This window comes from Malaclemys terrapin, chromosome 8 (assembly GCF_027887155.1).
Source record: "Malaclemys terrapin pileata isolate rMalTer1 chromosome 8, rMalTer1.hap1, whole genome shotgun sequence".
NCBI lineage: Eukaryota > Metazoa > Chordata > Testudines > Emydidae > Malaclemys > Malaclemys terrapin.
The window spans coordinates 57203394-57226722 of NC_071512.1; the positions used below are offsets into that span (position 1 = coordinate 57203394).

General features: G+C 44.7%; 1 protein-coding gene across 1 annotated transcript in view; it reads right to left on the reverse strand.

Moving 5' to 3' along the window:
• The window catches only part of NIBAN1 (niban apoptosis regulator 1), a 128409-nt gene that overhangs the window by 45105 nt on the left and 59975 nt on the right, over positions 1-23329 (reverse strand). The gene's annotated exons all lie outside the window — the stretch shown is intronic.

Here is a 23329-nt window from a genome sequence, read left to right on the forward strand (position 1 = left end):
ATGATTAATATAGTGTCCTTTTATTACAGATTAAGCTAAAAGGGGGGTGGGGGGAGCCTTTATATTGCAGAATAAGTGTCCACATTGAGGCCTATGCTGAAATAATTATTTCAGAATAATTAATCCATAATAGCAATTTCAGTAAATTTCCTAGCATAGACAAGCCCTGATTCTTAGTAGCCATTGCAGATGGGAGTGCTTGCTAATGGTACTTTCCTTTTACAAACTTAACCTGAAAGCAATTCATTAGTACATTATCTGCTACAAAGCTCCTTTTCAAGGGATGGAAAGCCATCTGTCAGTAATATGACACCTCACATTTCTCCTGAAATTTGCATGTCTCACAAAGGCATTTTTGAGTTCATTCAAAGAATCAGATAGGTGTGTGCAATGAATCTTGTATCTGGTGAACAGAACGAGCTTCAATGTAAATCCCTCTGAGAACTCTGAAGAGAGATTCAGAAACTCAACCCTAAATTCGTCAAAATAGTACACGGGGGATTAGCCAGAGGACACCCATTAATATTGGGAACTGCATGGCTGAATCCTTTGGTACTCCATTGTAAATGTAGGGGTACACATATACTAGTCAAAATACTGACAAACTTTTCTGAGCATCTCATGGGCTTGACTATCAGAGGTGATAAGTACCCACCCATAGCTCCCACTGACTTTAGTTGAAAATGGGGATACTCGGTATGTCTACAAATCAGGTCCCTGTAGGTGTCATAACAATTCAGTTCAAAATGCTTCTATTTATGTGTGTATTGTAACAGATTATATTCTCACAGTTTTGGTTCTGTGGCTATCGTTCAGAGGCAGACTGCTCAGACAAGCATTGGTGTTTTGATTTGCTTAGATGCTGGTTTTCTTAAACAGGAATTACAGAAATGCAGCCATCTCTGAAACAAAGTGTGGCTCCTATTTTATACCACCTAACACTACACCACAATTTAGAACAAGTGAATAATTCTATATCCAGTTTAAAGTACCTGACAGTGTCTTTCTGAGAGATTAGTATGAATATAAGGCCATTCTAGGCTAAGTCATTGCACCAACAAAGGAGCCGTTAACCTGGTTATAAGACAACACAGCAATGCAAGTAGGAGTTTAAAGAAAGCCAATGAATTTTTGGCAATTTAACAAATGTAATGGCAACAACTAAGTTCTCAATATAACTATCAGCAGAACTCACTCTTCATTCTGTACTTGTATCCAGTTGCATGGAAAAACCTATGTTTGGGGAGGTGAGTGAAACTCCTAAGGGACTAGAAGTGTTTCCTCGGCTCTTGCCAGGACTTTGATTAAATGTGATAACCAGACAGCAATATATTTCCACCTATCAAAATATATTAGGCAATTTCGTCTACTGAGACTAAAAAGCTTCGTGGCTTTGTTTTGGATCTTCATTCATTCTGCAGTGCTGAGACTCACTGACTCATGCCCTTTGGAAGCACCATTACTTTTCTAAACTGTACAGCTAGCCAAGCATTGTATTCAGGATACTCTGGGATGTGTGAAAACTGAACATGTCATTCATCAAAACAAACAGATCATTTCTTTTGCAATACTGTAAATGCTATTCTCCAATATGGAAAAGAAAGACCCCCCCCAGGTTGCCTTTCCTTACCATAGAAGTTTAATAAATATAATATAATAAAGTAAATAACTAAATAAACAAAATTATAATTAAAATTAATACACACTTTACACTTCTAGTACTTTTTGCTTGAGGATCTCAAAGTGCTTTACAAATGTTAGCTAAATCTCTAAGGAAAGCTTTTTAAAAAAAGTTTAACTGACAGGGAAACAGGCCCAGAGAAGTTAGGTGATATGCCTGAGAATAGGTAGGAGTCCAAGACTTTGCTTCCTGTGGGGACAGTCTGCTTCAGCCCAGTGCATGGATGATGGGCAATTAAGAGACCATTAAGCTAGGCAGACTGCCTGCTATAAAGGAGTCAACGACTTAAGGCCACTACACGCAGGTGACCATGTTTGGGTCCAATCATCAAATAGCCGCATAAAGCAATGGCACAAGGCAACAGTCCAAGCTGCAGTAGGACACAGGTCAGGCAAGGCAGCTACAGACTCAGGACAGTGGTGGAGACAAAATCAAAGACAACTGCGGAGTAGATGCAGACAGCTGGCAACATGGGGCCCAGGCCACGGGACAGCTAAACATGTGGGGCCAAGGCCAGGACCAGGAGAACATAGAGCTTCTGCCCTCAGCTTGCCTGATGTAAGAGAGTCAGAAGAAACAAGGTATATGAGCAATACAGAGCATCAACGGGACAACATTGTGACACAAAGGCCCATTAGTGGTTCACTACTCTGTGTCTACAACTCGTCAGGCCTGAAATGCTCATTACACCCACCTCACTATGGTTATCATCTGTATCTAAAAGGAGTCATGTAATACACTGTGGTCCCACACTTGCAATGCCACACGTCGCCTGAGGAAGTGCATCGGCTGCCGCTGGGAGTGGTATGAGGAGTGCCAGGAGCTGGGAGTCCGGGTGCCGCAGATCAGGTCGGACGACAACAACCATCGTCACCCCGAGCGCTAGGGGCTTGCTGGAGAGGACCCTGAAGGCTGCCATTCACTCGCTGTACGTGGAAACCCTGAAGCGTAAACCAGACCAGGGTAAAGCCTTTGAGTTAACCAGCAAATGGGCCGCCAGTAACCACTTCCTCGCCGGGGGCGGCTTCACCCATTTCGCCGACTGGCGGTTCATCCACCGTGCCCGGCTCAACTGCGTCCCGCTCAACGGAACCGTCCGCCACGGGAACCGAGACAAGCGTTGCAGGAAGTGCGGCTACTCCAACGAGACCCTACCCCACGTCCTGTGCAGCTGCAAACCCCACTACAGAGCCTGGCAGCTGCGCCACAACACCATCTAGAACCACCTGGTGAAAGCCATCGCACCATGCCTGGGGGACATCTCCGTGAACTGCGCCATCCCCAGTACTGACAGCCAGCTATGACTTGACATCGTCGTCACCGACAAGGCCCAGAAAAAGATCATCCTCATCGACATCATGGTCTCCTTTGAGAACAGGACCCCGGCATTTTGTGAAGCCTGAGCTCGTAAGCCGGAAATGTACGCCCACCTGGCTGACACCCTGAGAGCGAAGGGCTATGAGATGCAGATGGACTCCCTGATCGTCGGAACCTTGGGTGCCTGGGACCCTGCAACAAGCATGTGCCGCGGACCTGCGGGTTCGGTCGATGCTACGCACGGCTCATGCGGCGCCTCATGTTCTCAGACACCATCCGATGGTCCAGGGACATCTACATCAAACACATCACTGGCCACTGACAGTACCAGGAGGCGTGAGCCGGAGTGACATTGTTCTTCGACTACGAGAAAGGGACCAAGAGACTTTCTCCACTGGATCATATGAACTGGAACCATCAGGGCTGCCCGGGGGGGGCAAGTGGGGCAATTTGCCCCAGGCCCCGGGCCCCACAGGGGCTCCCACGAGAGTTTTTCGGGGCCCCTGGAGTGGGGTCCTTCACTCGCTCCGGGGGCGAGCTTCTTCCGCTCCGGGTCTTCGGCAGCAATTCAGCGGCGGGGGGTCCTTCTGCCCCAGGACCCACCACGGAAGTGCTGGGTCTTCGGCGGTGGGGGCATGAGGTGTTTTATGAAAACCTCTGTCACACTGGTGATTAATAGAATAGTAAAATGTACATATTAGAACTTTATAAAGAATTATGGATACTCATTGATATTAGGCTTTACAGTCTGTGTCCAAACAAAGGGAAAGCAGGACTCTCTCAGAGAGGATTAAACATCACAGCTATTTACCTATCTCCTGTGTAAATTAAGCATGATGGAATCAAAACAATGGAAGCTCCATTTACGTACAGAGGGATGGGAAGCCCACAGAAAGGGAAAAACAGTATGAGATCATCTTGCCTCATCAAACAAAGTCAATGAACTTTGCAAGGTATAAGCAAAGACAGAAGCCGTCTTTGACATCCATCACTAGACAGACACAAAGGAACAGTGCTCTTGCAAGCTGAGAAAGATGGGTCCTACACCAAAGAGGGGGTGGGATTAAAGTCTCTGGGAACTGAATATAGGTGAGAAACCTGCTTAGGTGAAGTTCTTTCCCCTACGAAGACAAGGGAAGCCAGCATCATGTATTTCTGTGGAAAGTCCTGACTTAGGGAAAGTCAGCCATGTCTGGAAAGAAGGAAGGTTGGTGAACAAAACTATCTTGAACAAAGCCTGTACCTTGCTAGGTTAAGTTTTAGACTTTTAGATGCATGTTTTCCCTTTTATTTGCTTGTAACCCTTTCTAACTTTATTCCTTTTTCTTGGCATCACTTATCCTATGTCCTATTGTTAATAAATTTGTTTTATTTTTACTATAAACCAATTCAGTGCTGCATTTGAAGGGAAGGAATTACTCACTTTATGCAGTAACTACAGTTCTTCAAGATGTGTGTTCCTATGGGTGCTCTTCTTCAGATGCGCATCTGCATCTTGAGACCCTGATTGGAGATTTTCAGTTAGTTGTGTCCGTTTGGCCTGTGCATGTGCCTTATGCCTCCTCTTACAGGACACCAAGACTATATAGGGTATATGGGTGAACCACACTCATTTTCTTCTCTAACCAAATGTTCCCTAGAGCAGAGGGGAGGAATGGCAGGTAGTGGTGCACCCATAGGAGGACACATCTCGAAGAACTGTAGTTGCTGCACAAAGTTAGTAATCCTTTCTTCTTCTTTGAGTCATGTCCCTATGGGTGCTCCACTTCAGGTGACTTCCAAGCAGTATCTCCAGATGGAGGAGGGACAGAGTCCAGAACTGAAGATAGAGCTGCACAACCAACTGCTGAATTGGATCCGACAACATGGATCAGGGCGTAATGTTTAGAAAATGTATATATTGAAGCCTATGTAGTGGCAATGCATACATCTCAGATACTAGCACACTCTCAAGTAACACCGTAGATGTTGTCTGTGATCTGGTCAAATGTGCTATCACCCTCTGGAGGTAATGAATGCCTGCAGTATCGTAACAAGCAATAATACACCCAGATATCTATCTTGATAGTCTCAGAGCAGAGATCATGGACCTCTTGGATCTATCTGCAAAGGAGATGAACAGCCTAGGTGACTATCTAAATTGCTTGGTCCCATCTAAGTAGAAAGCAAACGCCTTCAAACAGCCAGGGTATGGAAACAGAACCCTGCAGAGAAGTATGTGGCTTAGGAGGGAAAAAAACACTCATAGATTAATGGATTGATTATGGTGGAACTTCAATAAAACTCTAGGTAATTTAGGGTGGGGACATAAAGAGACCTTGTCCTTGTAGAATACCATAAAGTGGGGAATCTGCCATCAAGGCTCCAATCTCCCTGAACCTATGGGCTAACATTATGGCTACTACAAAGGCCATCTTCATAGACATATAGAGCAGAGAAGAGGTTGCCATTGGTTTAAATGGAGGTCTCATAAAATAATTGAGTATCAGATTGAGATCCCAGATTGGGGTGCAGTATCTAATCTGCAGGTAGAGATTCCCCAAACCCTTAATAAACCTAGACAATACTGGGTGAGCATATATGAAGAATCCTTCTGCCGGAGGATGAAAGGCTGATATTGCAGCCAAATGGACCTTAATTGAACTAACTGAACTGAACTAATCGAACAAATAATCCAGGATGACTGAAAATGGCATCAAATCAGGCAAGAGGCAGCAATGACAACATCAGTGGAAGAATCACTTCAGGTAAGTATTGTGGATTCTTTCTACTATTCAGTAACACCTGTTGTACCTCCGCAGAACAGGAGGATTCTAACCCTGTGAATCATCAAGGAACCCTTAGGTGGATAACCACTAGGTTGGGATGAAGCACACGACAGGAGATGGGGAATGATAGGGAGCTTGAGCTAAGGTTGAATAAATAGGTGAAGCAGGTGAGGGTACCAGGCTTGTCTTAGCCAGACTGGCACTATAAGGATAACTTTGGCTCTGTCCTGTCTGATCTTGTTGATCACCCTTAGTATCAGAGGCATTGGAGGAAAGACATCTACCAAGGAGTGGTGGCTCAGACCCCCTTTTGAGCAGAAAAGAGGGCATTTCCTGTTCCTGGAGGTGGAAAAGAGCTCCACCTCTGGCAGTCCCAATCTTTGGAATATAGTGTAGAGAATTTGAGTGTCTAGCTCCCATTCATAGTCCTGTGAGAATTGCCTGCTGAGGACATTGGCTGTGGTGTTCTGAATGCCTGGGAGGTAAGCTGCTGAAATTTGGATCTGATGAGCTATGCACCAGTTTCACAGTTTCATGACTTCGGCATACAGGGAGGGGGATCTTGCTTCTCCCTGCTTGTTGATATAGAACATGCAGGATAGCTTATCCATCATGACCCTGATTGATTTGCCCGAATGAGAGGTAGTAATAAAGGCAAGTGTTCCTGACAGCCCTGAGCTCCAACAGATTGATGCAGAGACTAGTTTCCTGAGTTATACATCTACCCTGAATCATGATGGCACTGAGTTGAGCTCCCCATACCCAAGAGATCAGGGTCTCAGTATCGAGAGATGCTTGGTACCCATGAAGAGAGGGGACTCCATTATATCCATTATTGAGAGGTCTTTTGTATATCTAAATTCTTATGGTACCAAGAAGAGGATTGGTACTGACACAAAAGCTGAGGACATGGTTGCAGAAGCCGATAGTATCATCAATATCCGGCACCATTGCTTGCTTGGTGCCAAGGGTGCTGAAGGCATAGGTACCGATTGCTGGACTGAATGCACAGGTACCGACAGCAGGGCTGAGCTCAACAGCATCAGTCCCAAATGCTTATGCTCGACCTTTTTGCGGGTACTTAAAGCTCCAGGACTTTGCGCCCCCACCGGTACTAGCAGAGGAGTCCTTCAACTCAAGGGTAACAAGTTAAAAGGTTGAGGCTTTGGAGACTGTAAATCTCAACGGCGACCTGGACTTTTTTGGAGCTGACTCCTTAAGGTGACAGTCCATACTTCTCTTTTTGGAAGCCTTTCCTGAAACATCCAAAGTCTTCCTTTTCTTAGGGGAAGACTGCACTGAAGTTGAAGGAGCATTGGATCTATCCAGAGATAGATGTACAAGGATGGGGGAGAGGGTCACTGACTCAGAAGTTGACCAAAGCATTTAATCTTCAACAGTCTGAGTTTAATCTCTCTATTCTTCCTGGCCCTGGACTTGAGGGCCAGGCAGAAACTGCACTTCTGGGAGATATGGGACTCCCCCAGGCAACGGACCCACTTTGAGTGGCCATGCTCACAGATATAGTCTCTTGGCAGGAGAGGCAGCATTTGAAGCTAGCTATCTTAACCACTATAGAAAAATAGAAAAGTCCAGGCATGTTCAAGGCAGACATGCCAGGGCTCCATCTCAGCCGAGGTGGTTGAGAAGGAATTAAGGGAGGGTCTCTTGTTCAGTCATACAGAGTCGTGATGTCCGGCACAAGGAGGCACAGGGTGCATGCACAGGCCAAACAGACACTACTGAAAATCTCTGATCAAGGGCTCAAAAGGCACATGTGCACCTGAAGTGGAGCAGAGTAACTCAGGTTGTGACCTACATGGTTATAGGCTAGCTGGGAGCATCTCAGGCTGGGAGCTACAGCAGCAAAGCATTGTAACTTGGCACCCAGGGTTGCTGGGCAAGTGGTGACACAACAAATTACTGGTCTGGATTGCACCCCCCAGGCCGTGACAACCATCCAACAGAATAAAGGCAGCAACAGGGTTGAAGCAAGTCCCCGATCACCTGCAAAAACACAAACAAAAAGTGGGAGACTGGCTCAGGGACCAACACTTGACAGACTGTAAGGCCTAACAGGCTGCAACTGGCTTATGGTAAAGACCATGTCCCTACACTGAGCTACGTACTAGTAACCTCTGGCCCCAGCAAGTCAGCAAATGCTTTCACAAAAGATACAACAGTTATTATAAGGAAAGATGTAGCAACCCGTATGGAACTTGGCAGTAGCAGCACAATATGCAGGAGGAAAGAGTTTTAAGGAAATACCAGGAAGCCAGTCTGTTTGCACATGGCTTCAACACTAGTTGCAGTTGCAGCATCTCTGCTAATATTTCTCTTCATAAAGAGTTTAGTTTTCGAAACACTGAGTTCTCTCGCTCTCATGTTATTACCCAGTACATAGTACATGTAACAGTAATGAAGCAGAGCGGTTTGGATACATGAAGCATCAATAATACAATGCTGATGTTTCTCTAATGGCAATACAGTATCACATTATTCATAGATCATGTGGTAGAAGACCACTAACCACTAACAGAAGCTCGATGAGGTCACTTCCAAACAGGATACAGCCCTGCAATAACATGCTGTATTTATAGCAAATGAAGCCTCGTAATGCGAGTTCCTGCAGAGAACAGCAAAGCACGCATTTATTGGACTTCACTGTCCAAGAGAGATTCCAAGTTACTCCCATCACTTGGGAGCACTGCCTTTGTGTTTCAGAGTAAAAACACCAATATGTTATATACCTATAGAATAAAGTCTTACATTTACACAATGCCTTTCATCCCAAAGGATCTCAAAATGTTTTTACTACCTAGCTGCTATATTCCAGTTACAGACATGCACATGACTCCCACTGAAAGTTATGAATTTTTAGCCTGAATATAGCCAGACATGTACACAGGGGAATAATTTCACCAGCCACTGAAATACAGCCACCTCTCAGGTGGAATATGGCAGTTTTTTTGGCAGTGCACCATACCTCGTAATAGTTTGAAGACGGAAGGAATAAATGCCAACATATTAGGGTCAAGTAGGCAGAATGTAATCACAATGTTAGTTTTATGCATGCTAGTAGTCTTGGCCTTTCAGAAGGAGTACACCTCCTACAGAATGAAAGACCTACCCCTCCAGGAAAGTCAGAGGGAAAGGAAAAACAAATCCTAATGTGCTTTGAACTAACTGATGTTGCAGAGCAATAAGAACAGCAGGAAGATTAAATCAGTCTTATTCTTGCTCTTTATCCACACACAGAATCCTAGATTGTGGCTTTGAACACACAATGGGCTTTTTAAAATTTCCTTACTAATGTCTTATGGATCATTTCACCTAAGAGAAGCAACAGAAAGCATTCCTTTCTTCAGCTGTTCTTGCCAGGAAACATTGCCTTGTTTGCAGCATAAGGACTCCAAAATACTTTCTAAAGTCATTTTGGACACTTAACTATTTTGCATAATACATGGATGAGCATATGTGGTACATAAGAAGCTTTTGAGAAGGATGGAGCATGCTCTTTGAAGAAAGGGGTAGGAAAGGGATGAAAGTCTGAGATGTGCAGAAAGCAGTAGGGAAAGAGAAGAAAATGTCTGGGGAAAGTCAGCATTTCTTCTGATCTAGCCCACTTATCACATAACTCAGCCATTAAATATCTCCTGTTTACAACTCTGACTGAAGTGACAGTTTAAATCATTATCTTGTATTATGTCCCAGGAGATGCTGAGACATATTACAGGAATTAAAAACATGTAACTTAAGATAAGCAGAAATAAATGAGGAAAAACACCTGCCAGCCTGAGTAATTACTCAGAGGAAAAATAGATGGAATATATGGGAACTGTAGACATTTTTAATGGAAAAAATCTGAGATCATCTTATCTCCCCTCCCCCTGCTCTCAAATTTTGGCCAGTACACGAACATTCCCTACACAGCTTTCAGAGTACATTCAGCTCCACTGCACTTTAATCTTATCAATCATATTTATTTATATCTTGTCAAGTAGGGTCAAATGCTAGACACTGGTATGTGTTTTTGAAAGTCATTGGGTTTCCTGTATCATGATGATGGTTATCAAGATGAGATGTATCATGTCTGCTAAGGGGATATTAAATCTTGAAGGGTCTACCCTAACTCTGAGTCTCTCAGAATTTCACTAACAGCTTCCCTCCCCCGCTCCGTATCTTTAGATACGGGCACTGAGGCCTGGTCTACACTACGAGTTTAGGTCGACTTTAGCAGCGTTAAATCGAATTAAGCCTGGACACGTTCACATGATGAAGCCCTTTCTTTCGACTTAAGGGGCCCTTTAAACCGGTTTCTTTACTCCACCTCCGACGAGGGGATTAGCGATAAAATCGGCCTTAGCGGGTTGGAATTGGGGTAGTGTGGACGGAATTCGACGTTATTGGCCTCCGGGAGCTATCCCACAGTGCTTCACTGTGACCGCTCTGGACAGCACTCTCAACTCAGATGCACTGACCAGGTAGACAGGAAAAGCCCTGTTTGCCCAGCGTGGAGCGCACAGGTGACCACGCAGAGCTCATCAGCACAGGTAACTGTGATGGAGTCCCAGGATCACAAAAGAGCTCCAGCATGGACCGAACGGGAGGTACGGGATCTGCTCGCCCTATGGGGAGATGAATCAGTGCTAGCTGAACTCCGTAGCAGTAAACGAAATGGCAAAATATTAGCAAAGGTCTCCAAGGCCATGAAGGACAGAGGCCATAACAGGGACACACAGCAGTGCCGCATGAAAATTAAGGAGGTAAAGCAAGCCTACCACAAAGCCAGAGAGGCAAACGGAAGGTCCGGGGCAGAGCTGCAAACATGCTGCTTCGACGCGGAGCTGCATGCCATGCCAGGGGGTGCAGCCACCACTACCCCAACCGTGTGCTTTGACTCCATCAATGGAGAATCACGCAACAGGGAAGCGGGTTCGGGGTACGAGGAAGAGGAGGATGAAGATAATGTAGATAGCTCACAGCAGCAAGGAAGCGGAGAAACCGGTTTCCCCAACAGCCAGGATATGTTTATCACCCTGAACCTGGAGCCAGTAACCCCCGAACTCACCCAAGGTGTGCTCCCAGACCCTGAGGGCACACAGGGGACCTCTGATGAGTGTACCTTTGTAAATATTACACATGGTTTAAAAGCAAGCGTGTTTAATGATTAATGATTAATTTGCCCTGGCAATCGCGGCCAGTACAGCTACTGGAAAAGTCTGTTAACGTGTATGGGGATGGAGCGGAAATCCTCCAGGGACATCTCCAGAAAGCTCTCCTTCATGTACTCCCAAAGCCTTTGCAAAGGAGGGCTGCCTTATCCCGTCCGCCATGGTAGGACACTTTACCACGCCAGGCCAGTAGTACGTAGTCTTGAATCATTGCCTAACAAATCATGGCAGCGTATGGTCCTGGTGTTTGCTGGCATGCAGACAACATCCATTCCTTATCGCTCTTTGTTATCCTCAGGAGAGTGATATCATTCACGGTCAGCTGGTTGAAATGGGGCAATTTTATTAAGGGGACATTCAGAGGTGCCCGTTCCTGCTCTGCTGAACAGAAATGTTCTCCGCTGTTAGCCACGCAGTGGGGGGAGGGGTGAAGTGATCATCCCAGAGAATTGGGTGTGTGGGGGGGTGGGGGGTTAGTTGGGTTTGTGCTGCATGTTAACCCGGGAACCGCAGCCCCTCCTTTTACATTGCAAACCCATTTTAAATGGCCAACCCAACGGGTGCTTGGTATGGGAAATGAGGGCGCTACTGTTTGAAACCATTCCCACATGTTAAGAAGGTTAAAAAAGCCAAAAGACTGTGGCTTACCATGGCTGCCTGCAAGCCGAAATCTGTTGCCTGGCACTGCGTGAGTGATCTCTCACACCAAACCGGCAGGCCCTCAATATAAGAGGAAAAATGCAACCTTGTAACGAAAGCACATGTGCTGTGTAATGTGAACAGCAAAATTTAACATGAAAGAGCGTACCCATTGTTCTCTAAAATGTGTCTTTTTTAACCACCTCGCCCTTCTCCACCAGCTGCAAATGTTTCTCCTTCACAGAGGCTAGTGAAGATTAGAAGGAGAAAACGGCAGACTCGGGAAGACATGTTCACGGAGCTCCAGATGTCCTCCCACGCTGAAAGAGCACAGCAGAATGCGTTGAGACAGTCAATGTCAGACTACAGAAAAGCACAGTATGAACGAGAGGAGAGATGGCGGGCTGTATCGCGGGATGAACAGAGCAAGTGGCGGGCTGAAGATGATAGGTGGCGTCAGCTTGCAGACAGAAGGCAAGAGTCGATGCTCCGGCTGCTGCAGCAACAAACTGATATGCTCCAGCGTATGGTTGAGCTGCAGGAAAGGCAGCAGGAGCAGAGACCGCCGCTACAGCCCCTGTGTAACCAACAGCCCTCCTCCCCAAGCTCCATAGACTCCTCACCCAGACGCCCAAGAACACGGTGGGGGGGGCCTCCAGCCACCCAGTCACTCCACCCCAGATGATTGCACGAGCATCAGAAGGCTGGCCTTCAATAAGAGCTAAAGTTTTAAACTGCAGTGTGTCCTTTTCCTTCCCTCCTCCTCCACCCATCCCGGGCTACCTTGGCAATTATCCCCCTAGTTGTGTGATGAATTAATAAAGAATGCATGAATGTGAAGTAACAATGACTTTATTGCCTCTGCAAGTGGTGCTCAAAGGGGGAGGGGAGGGGGAGGTGGTTGGTTTACAGGGAAGTAGAGTGAACCAGGTGGGGGGGGTGGGGCGGAGGGTTCATCAAGGAGACACAAACAGAAGTTTCACACCGTAGCCTGGCCAGTCACAAAACTCGTTTTCAAAGCTTCTCTGGTGCGCACCGCACCCTGCTGTGCTCTTCTAACCACCCTGGTGTCTGGCTGCGCATAATCAGCAGCCAGGCGATGTGCCTCAACCTCCCACCCTGCCATAAATGTCTCCCCCTTACTCTCACAGATATTGTGGAACACACAGCAAGCAACAATAACAATGGAGATATTCTTTTCGCTGAAGTCTGAGTGAGTCAGTAAGCTGCACCAGCGCGCTTTTAAACGTCCAAATGCACATTCCACCACCATTCGGCACTTGCTCAGCCTGTAGTTGAACAGGTCCTGACTACTGTCCAGGCTGCCTGTGTACGGCTTCATGAGCCGTGGCATTAAGGGGTAGGCTGGGTCCCCAAGGATAACTATAGGCATTTAAACATCCCCAACGGTTATTTTCTGGTCTGGGAAGAAAGTCCCTTCCTCCAGCTTTCGAAACAGACCAGAGTGCCTGAAGACGCGAGCATCATGTACCTTTCCCAGCCATCCCAGGTTGATGTTGGTGAAACATCCCTTGTGATCCATCAGGGCTTGCAGCAGCATTGAAAAGTACCCCTTGCGATTTATGTACTCGGTGGCTTGGTGCTCCGGTGCCACGATAGGGATATGGGTTCCGTCTATCGTCCCACCACAGTTTGGGAATCCCATTGCAGCAAAGCCATCCACTATGGCCTGCACGTTTCCCAGAGTCACTACCCTTGATATCACCAGGTCTTTCTTGCCCTGGCAACTTGGATCACAGCAGCCCCCACAGTAGATTTGCCCACTCCAAATTGATTCCCGACTGACCAGTAGCTATCTGGCATTGCAAGCTTCCACAGGGCTATTGCCACTCGCTTCTCAACTGTGAGGGCTGCTCTCATCCTGGTATTCTGGCGCTTCAGGGCAGGGGAAAGCAAGTCACAAAGTTCCATGAAAGTGCCCTTACGCATGCGAAAGTTTCGCAGCCACTGGGAATCGTCCCACACCTGCAGCACGATGTGGTCCCACCAGTCTGGGCTTGTTTCCCGGGCCCAGAATCGGTGTTCCACGCCATGAACCTGCCCCAGTAATACCATGGTTTGCACACTGCTGGGGCCTGTGCCTTGTGAGAGGTTTATGTCCATGTCAATTTCCTCATCACTCTCGTCGCCGCGCTGCAATCGCCTCCTCGGCTGGTCCTGGTTTTGCTTTGGCATGTCCTGGCTCTGCATATACTCCAGGACAATGCGCGTGGTGTTCATAGTGCTCATAATTGCCGCGGTGATCTGAGCAGGCTCCATGATCCCAGTGCTATGGCGTCTGGTCTGAAAAAAGGCGCGAAACTAGTATCTGACAGACGGAGGGAGGGAGGGAGGGAGGGGCGAGTGACGACATGGCGTACAGGTACAGGGAATTAAAATCAACAAAGGTGGCTGTGCATCAGGGAGAAACACAAACTGTCACACGGAATGGCCCCCCCCAAAGACTGAACTCAAAACCCTGGGTTTAGCAGGCCGTTGATTTCACGGAGGGAGGGGGAAGCAAATGAATACAGAACAAATCTATTTTTTACATCTTAAGCTAGCAGACGACGGTGCAGCATGACTGATAGCCCTCGGCATCTTCTGGGTGCTTGGCAGAAAATACTGGGTGCTTGGCAGACTGATAGCCATCATCGTCAAGACAGTTCGATAGGACTGAGCATGTCTGCCCAGGTGCCCATGATTGACAGCCACTGCAGTACAATGACGATGGATACCAGTCGTAATATACCATCTTCTACCAAAAGGCAAGGGGCTGCTGCTGTGTAGCAATGTAGCCCCATGTCTGCCAGCACCCAGATCGCCGATGAAGGCTACCAGTCATACTGCACTGTCTACTGCCAAAAGGCAATTAGCTGCTGCTGTGTAGCAATGCAGTACCACGTCTGCCAGCACCCAGAGGACATATGGTGACGGTGAGCTGAGCTGAACTGAGCTGAGCGGGCTCCATGCTTGGCGTGGTACGTTGTCTGCACAGGTAACCCAGGTAAAAAGGTGTGAATCGATTGTCTGTCGTTGCTCCGACGGAGGGGGAGGTGCCTGATGAGATGTACCCAGAACCCCCCCCCCCGACACTGTTTTGCATCATTCAGGCATTGGGATCTCAACCCAGAATTCCAATGGGCGGCGGAGACAGCAGGAACTGTGGGATAGCTACCCACAGTGCAATGCTCTGGAAGTTGACGCTAGCCTCAGTACTGTGGACGCGGTCCGCCGACTTAATGCACTTAGAGCATTTTATGTGGGGACACACACAATCAGCTGTATACAACTGATTTCTATAAAACCGGCTTCTATAAATTGGACCTAATTTCGTAGTGTAGACATACCCTGAGTGTACAGATTTTTTTCCATTCTGATTCCATTCTGATTTCACAAAGAACAGGAGAAGGTCCAGCAATGGGCTAGTAAAATGGTGGTTTTAACGGAAGAGTAGCCTCTTTCAAAAATGCAAGCAAAAGGTGCAGCTGTGATATAAAACCATTTACTGATCTAATTCCATGTAGCCTTGGAAGGATTTTGCTTTTAATTAGTAAATGGTGGTTATCAACGTCTTCCTCCACCTACAATCCAAAATGTACATCAGGAAAGTTAAAACCACATAACATCATATTAGTAGTCAAATAGTTCTCCTTTCTGCTGTCAGTTGTATCAGGCCAATCAATGAAAAATGAGTATTAGGATACAAAGGAGACAAACTGGCTGAAACAGTATTTTTTTAATGGACTAACTTCTGTTGGTGAGAGACAAGTGTTTGAGCTTACACAGAGCTCTTCTTCAGGCTGAAGAAGAGCTCTGTGTAAGCTCAAAAGTAAGAGCTCTGTGAGCTTGAAAGCGTGCTTTCTCATCAACAGAAGTTGGTCCAATAAAATATATTGCCTCACCTATTTTGTCTTTTTAATGCCTGGGACTAACCTGGCTACACCACCACTGCATATTAGGACACAAGTTTACTAACCAATACTATAATTTTATTTCTGAATCAGTTATTAATCTCAAATTCTCAAGTGGGTGATTTTGCAAGTCTTGAGTGAAGCTATACATTCACTAAAAATTAGAACTGTTATAGGCCTGCATTCTTAACATTCTCCAACCTCAACTAGGTCAAGGAGTGAGAGTCCCCAGGTCACTCCTGATCCAAATCTCTCATGACTACTACCTTTTGCCCAGCTCATTTGTATTTTTGTAACAAAAACAAAAACTCTTTGTGAATGTCAATCTAAAAAAAAAAATAGTGATTCATTTCAATGTTGCTTAAAGAAAAAAATAAATGTAGTGACCCTGGGAAAATATTCTGAGTGCCATATAAAATAAGGAAAGAAAATAATGAAGTAGACATAATTATGTAATACTGCAATCAGAAAATAACGTATCTTCTCCAGTGCATTTTGACTATAACTTCCCTGAAACAACTGACTGATTTTTATGCCTCATTACTGAGGAACAAAGCTTCTAAGGTTAATTTGATCTGATTCACCAAATCTCAGAAAAGGGAGGAGGCCAAGAATTACTGTCTTAATTTCTCAAGACTCATCATTATGTCATTTTACTCTGTCCCACTAATATTACTCTGATAAATTTGCTGGCTTTGAAAAAGCCTCCTTTGCAAAGTATGTTTTGTGGTTGACCTGGGTGTCATGTTTAGTTAAGTCCTTTAGAAATCCTCTTTCATAATACACAAAGCCATTTGTTTCACTTGAGAATATTTTGAAGGTGAAATTAATCCAGATACATTATTCATTTAGCACCTGAACAGTGCCCATTGAAGTCAACAGAAAGACTCCCATTAATTTCAGTGGGCTTCAATTAAGCCCTTAGGCCCAGATTTTTAAAAGTATTTTAAAGCTGCATTCATCACTGCAACACCCAATTGATTTAAAGCCCAGGTTTCGTTCGTGAAATGTCAACTGCCAATGGGATTTTGGCTCATAAGTGCCTAAATCCCTTTTGAAAATGAGATTTAAGCCCCTAAATCAGTTAAGTGTTGCAATGCTGAGTACAAGGTTGCCACCCATCCAGTTTTCACCCAGATAGTCCAGGTTTCAGCTTGTGCGTCCGGGTGCCATTTGACAAGCCCTGATGTCTGTTCTTTTTATCTGGGGGGGGAGGAAGAGGTGGAGCATGGCGGGACCTGGGGAGTAGAGGTAGAGAAGGAGGCACGGCCTGGGGGAAGAAGCAGAGCAGGGGTGTGGCCTTGGGGGAAGAGGTGAAGCATGGGGCACGACATCAAGGGTCCAGTTACCAGCCATTAGAAAGGTGGCAACCTTACCCAAGAAGCCACTGCATTCCTTAGTTATTAAACTGTTGGTGGAACAAGGAAAATATGGTACTAGAGGGAGTTTTTTGGATGTTTGTGGCACTGTACCAATATAATTTAAAGTGAGCCTACCACCTCTTTCAAACTACTGGTGAGGCATTGGTGAGTGATCAACAGTGGCAAATTTATACTAGCCATGTATATTTACCTTGACTGCTCTCCCACACCAACTGGTGTTATAGAGATTTATTCTGCATCGATGAAGCCAATCAGACATTTGTCACTTTTGCCAGAGACTTCAATTAGCAGTGGTGAAAAGGAACTAGAAAGAGTATGATACTGGCTTTGAAATATATTGGCTCCAAAAACCAACCAAAAAAAAAAGAGAAGTGAATGCAAGTATAGCTTAAAATCAAGTTGCATTTGATTTGCTCTCACAATAAAACCTGATGTATCCAGAAAGCTGACAAAGTAGAACTGTGTTATAAAGATCTAGTTGGGCAACTCCCATTTGGATCCCTACAGCTGATTACTACACTTATATTCATCAAACAGTGAATTTGCCAAAGGAGACTGCTTCAAAAAATCAAAGCATACAGCAAGTTCTGCAAGTGGGGTTTTTTTTGGTACTATGGCTGGTTCTGACTGGCTCAGTCACTCCCAAAATTTTTAAATATTCTTTAACTGCAGCTGAATTGGACTCAGAAAAGGTGCAAAATTTGTAACCAAACTACTGATAATGAAGAAAATCAGATTACTTCAAATCTGAGGGCTTGTCTACACTTAAAATGCTGCACCGCTGCAGCTGTGCTGCTGTAGCACTTCAGTGAAGATGCTACCTATGCCGATGGGAGAAGTTCTCCCATTGGTGTAGGTACTCCACATCCTTGAGAGGCTGTAGCTAGGTTGATGGGAGAATTCTCCAGCCAGCCTAGTGCTGTCTATATCAGGGGTTAGGTCAGTTTAACTGTGTTGCTCACGGGCGTGGATTTTCCACACCCCTGAGCAACGTAGTTATACCGACCTAATTTCCTAGTGTACAGCAGGCTTGATCCTTATAACCCGAAAGCCCCACTGATCAGCATGAATAAAGGGCAAACACACCAGCACCAATAGGAATTGGTTTCTGGAAGAGAGTTGATTCATATCTAGAAACAGTGATCAGTAAATCCCACTGTAATTATTCCTTGGCCTCTATGAGTTCTAACCAAAAAAAAATGAAACAAAGCTGAAACAGTTAAAACAGTTTAGAAAAAGGAAAATCCAGCAGCACTCCCTTGTCAAGATGACATGCTGACTCACTGCAGCTCCACACTCTACAAGAAACAATCAGCGTGCATGAAGGAATTAACTTTGTCTCTTGGAAGAAAACAAATATTTCAGAAAACAAACTACAGAATTTTCAGCTATAAAACAGCATTATAAACTCAGTTAGAACTTCCAGTGGCATTTTCCAGGAAAATAGCATGGCAATTTCAGATAACACATTGCATCTAGATACCTGGTGCCGTTTTCTAGCAACTCTCCTGGCAAAAGTTAAAGCTACCTAGCACTTTTTGAGAAGATTTGGAGAGAATGGTGCCTTGACTAATGCTTCTTATCTTAGTAAAAGATATTCTAATGTACAGTACTTTGAGTGAGTCATTGTTAACGCTGCGATTTAGTCACAGAGGTCATGGAAGTCAGGGATTCTGTGACTTCCAAAGACCTCAATGACTTCAGCCAGCCCCGGCTGGGAGCTGTAGGGTCCCCTGCTGCTGGTGGCAGATGGACCTCCTGCATCTCCTGGCCACTGTGGGCGGCAGGGGGGACCCCTGCAGCTAAGGGGGGACCCCAACGCTCCCCACCACCGTGGGAGGCAGGGGGGAATCCCCGCAGCTCTCCACCTCCCCAGGTGGCAGGAGGGACCCCCAGAGCTCCTGGCCTCCGTGGCGGCAGGGGGAACCCCCAGAGTTCGGAGCCACCAGCAAGGAGGACCCTGGAGCTCCCAGTCCACTCACAGCTGCCCAGGTTTCTCCGTGAATTTTTCATTATTGCCCATGACCTGTCAGCGACTTTTACTAAAAATGTCCAGGATAAAATCTTAGCCTTAGTCATTGTTGACTGCATATATAACTTTCATGACTCCTTGTGTTTCTTTTCTATTTCAATCTAGGAAATTGACATACAAAAGCTTTGTTCACGTATCGTTACGGTTGTTACAGGCAATTCAACAACAAGACATACTATTACACACATCACTAAGGCCTGGTCTATGCTAGGAAATTCGGTCAGTATAACTACATCGCTTAGGAGTATGAAAAATGCACATCCCTGATTGATGCAATTAAACAGACCTAACCTCTGTGTAGACAATTCTCCCATTGACCTAGTTTACCACCTCTCAGGGAGGTGGAGTACTTATGCCACCAGGATAACCTCTCCAATCAGTGTTGGTAGCATCTTCACTGATGCGCTACAGCAGCACAACTGTTGCAGAGGAGTTGCTCTGTTGCAGTGTATTAAGTGTAGACAAGCCCTAATAGTCTAAACATTTAAAACCAAAGGAACTCACAAGGTAAAGGTTACATATGCAATCCTGACACCAGCTTTAATACTCAGTTCTCATATACATCAAACAAACAAAAATCTCTTCCCTGACCAGCACCAAATCCCTGTACTTCTCTGTGCAATATTTAAAAGGCACACACAATATTAAGAAATATAACTTCTATTAATCAGAAGTGATTGATTGAATTGAAAATGTGAATTACAAACTAATGCGTGTATAACTGGTATTGTGCATGTATTTGTTCTGTATACTAAGTGTAATAGTTTGTTACAACACTGACAGTTGCAGTTTTCATCTGAAGAGCACTTTTATGCCCTGCATGGTGATTAGAATTGGGATATATTCATACAGTTGCTTTGTGTCTCATGGTGTTTGTCTAGTTATGGGTATATGGATTTATTTTAATCAGTGGACAACATTATTTATAGGCCATTTGTTCAGTCATGAATTGTTAAAATGTCTGGTTGCGTATGATTGCATATGATTGAGCAAAAGCATAGACTTTATACAACTTTGACATGAATAAAATGAATGCATTTCACACAGTTATGAGAGAAAGCATATAAACCAATATTAACTCCCTCAAATAACTGTTAGGAATGTTTTCTCCAAGGGAAGAGTTACAGTTCTTTGGGTGCTGGTCAGTGCGACATTTTCTGTTAATGATGTGTTCACAAGCAACTGCATGTAAGATTATAAGAATTATGTAACGTTAGCTTACAATTTCCTTAGCTTTTAATGTGCGGGCTCTTCTACTGGAATAAGGATATGTTTTATTCTGATTTCCCTTTAGCAAATAAGTTTCTTGAGTGGGACTATACCAGATGTAATGTGCCTTGGTATAAAAACCTAGTGTTCATTAAAAATCTTGTATCAGATAAAAGCCTGACTTCAGGAAAGCGGCGAACAAGAAATCTTGGAACAGGCACATATATCAGCAACAGCTGAAATGTGTGAAATATAGTAAAACACTGAATCACACACATTAAGATGGAAAAGACCTATTAGGTCACCTACTCCCATCATCTGCCAGTGCAGAATTGTTCCCTAGAGCACATGGTGAGCTTCAGTTAAGAATGGAGGCTGCCAAAAGCCCTGTCAAGTCTGTTAATACTTGTCCAATAAGAAGGAAAACAAAATCAAAAAACTTACAAACGATCCAAGTCACAGAAGATTTTCACAGTGCCAGGAAAACATGACTCTATCCCTATTGTGAATTCTGTAACTTGCTGTAGAACCAAAGTATTGCTTTTTAGTTTGGAGCACTTTTGTACTGTATGATCACAGCTAAAAGAGCAGACAAATCAGAATTATAAACCACAAGGGGAAACTTTCCCTGTAAGAATGCTGTGGGAAATTGGCTTCAGATGGCAGCTATATGTGGAATATTTGTTGAAACTTTATAGTTTCAAGATACTTGAAAGTGCTAAGTGCATATGTGTTCCTCCTAAATAGAGGCCTTTCACATATAAATCCAGCCCTAATTTGGTAAATCTTTATGCTTCTTGTGACTGAGGTCGTGTCTACATTAGGCTTTTAGCCTCTAATATAGCTACACCTGTGTAGAAAAGTGCAACTTACCCAGATTTGTACAAGGTAAGCAGAGAACAGAGAAAAATCTCCTGCTGGTGTCTTACTAAATTTGGTACTAGCTTGCAAACGAGCAAGGAAGGAACAGAAAGGAGGTATGAGGGATCACAGGCCTGACCCCCAGATCCCCAGACAATGGTCAGACTGGGGCTGCCACCCAGCAGCTCACCTGAGCCAGTGGAAAAAGGGGGCTACCAAAGCTCTAGCTCACAAAAGGCCCCACCCACAAAGCTCCTGATTGGGGGAGAAACCCAGCCCCATTGATTGGCTGAGATGCACTACTTAAAACCTGAAAGAGGCACAGGAAGTTGTCTGAGCAACTAGGTGAATCCCTGACTAGCTGGTGCTATGGACCCTGCTTACTTGCCTGACTCCCAGCCTGTTCCTGTCCATTCCTGCCCTCCTAATCCCAGACCTGGTCTGTTCCTGGTTCCTGCTTTCCTGCCTTGCTCCCGGTCCCTGATCTTATAACCTACACTGGATGCTGACTTCAGCTCTGACCCTGGCTTGGTACCTGACTCTGTCTCCATCTCTGACCCTTGGATTGGCACCTGGGTCTGACCCCAGCTCTGGTTCCATGCTCCTGACTCTGACCATTAGATCTGACCACCCATGCCTAGTCCCTAGAGGAAGGCTGCAGGACCTTGAGAGAGTCCATGACATCTGTTTACTGGTGAGGCATAGAGCCCCCAGGTGTTCATGGGATTATGTGACTGCCTATGACCACCATTGAGTTCATGGGTGCAAACAGTTGCATATCTTAAAAAATCAGTTAGACACATATTGCAATATGCATCTCAGTAAGTGAGAAGTGGGACTGAGCCCTGAATGAAGACAGGAATGAAGCTGTCTTTTGCTGTTAAATGAACACTTTTGTCCCTTGGTCATTTCTTTAGATACTAATGGTCAAAACTCATTCGGAGAGGGAAAGACAGCCTCTGGAGGTTGGAAGTGTTTCTTATGAGAAAATATCTGCAGTATTGTGCACTAATGGCCCCCCAAAAAACCCAGTGCGTAATTGTTCCTGTAAGCTGCAGTATTTTGGATCATGAACATGCAATATCCTAGTATTTTCAGAAAGGTTCCTGGAGAAAAAATAAATCAATAATATTGTACCTTCAGCCAATGTTTATGCAGTGGAAACTTCACATACATTCACCACTAGAATTCAGACATTTACCATTACCAAACAACGGTAGCTGATATACTGCAGCTATTTCTAATCTTAAATATATAGAAATACTGAGGTCTTCAATAGCACTATATGGAAGCTGTTAAATGCTGAAATTTTTCAGTAGTGACTATATTGTAACCTCTTAATACTGCCCCATGAAAACCATTAGCGGCTCTAAGAACTCCTTATGAAACTGGTGAGGTCAGGACTTCTTCATCTTTTTGGCAAGCCTTTAAGAAGTATCCTCAACTGACACCTCACTGTAAACCAGCCAACATTTTACTTTTGTTGAAATTGCAAAGCACGCACAACTTTCAAGAGAGAACTTTCAGGCATGATGCAATAAAGGCACTATAGACATCTGTGGACCTTATATTCTCTTCAGTGGCTGCCTATAGAGAGGTCGCTTTATTTTAAGAGAGAAGTTACTATGTTTTAAGGTAATCCAGTTTAGTTTTTGGACAGTGAGGGATCTGGCTATATTTGATCATTATTCATTAAGTCTTGCTCTGACAATTATGTGTGATTTGGCCCCAGCCATCTTCCAGGGGTTTTATCTTCACAAGCTAGAACAACAAGTAAACAAGCATTTGATACAGTAATCCTTTGGCTGTGGCACTCACTCCCTTTGGATACCCACCTCAGCCCAGCTGTCTCGAAGATTTTAAATGATTTCTTTTTATGCAGATACTGATTCTGCTCCCACTGAAGTCAATGTAAAAAAATACTCCCACTAATTATACTCATAGTGAACTCATAGTTTTAAAACAGCCTTTTAGTCCCAAATATTGAGAAAAATCAGAGTGAATGCACCACTCAGGTTCTACCGGGAGGCCTTACTTGGTGCATAGCCCTTGTGCTGCTATCAGTAGAGGGGTGAACATCCCCCAAAGAAAACAAATTCTAACATCACCATTGATGCACCATCATGATCTCAATGTGATCTCTAACATATGATTTCTATAACATTTGACCAAAAATTTGATAGTGTTAAATAGCATGCATCAGATTCTCATCTTGTGGCCAGGATACATCATAGATGGTCCGGTAGACCATGTATACATAATATAGCAGGAGTCCAATAAACTCTTTGGATGATTTTACTTTATGGTACAGGTTTTAAATTCCCATGAGGGACTGGAACACCATTTCAAAGA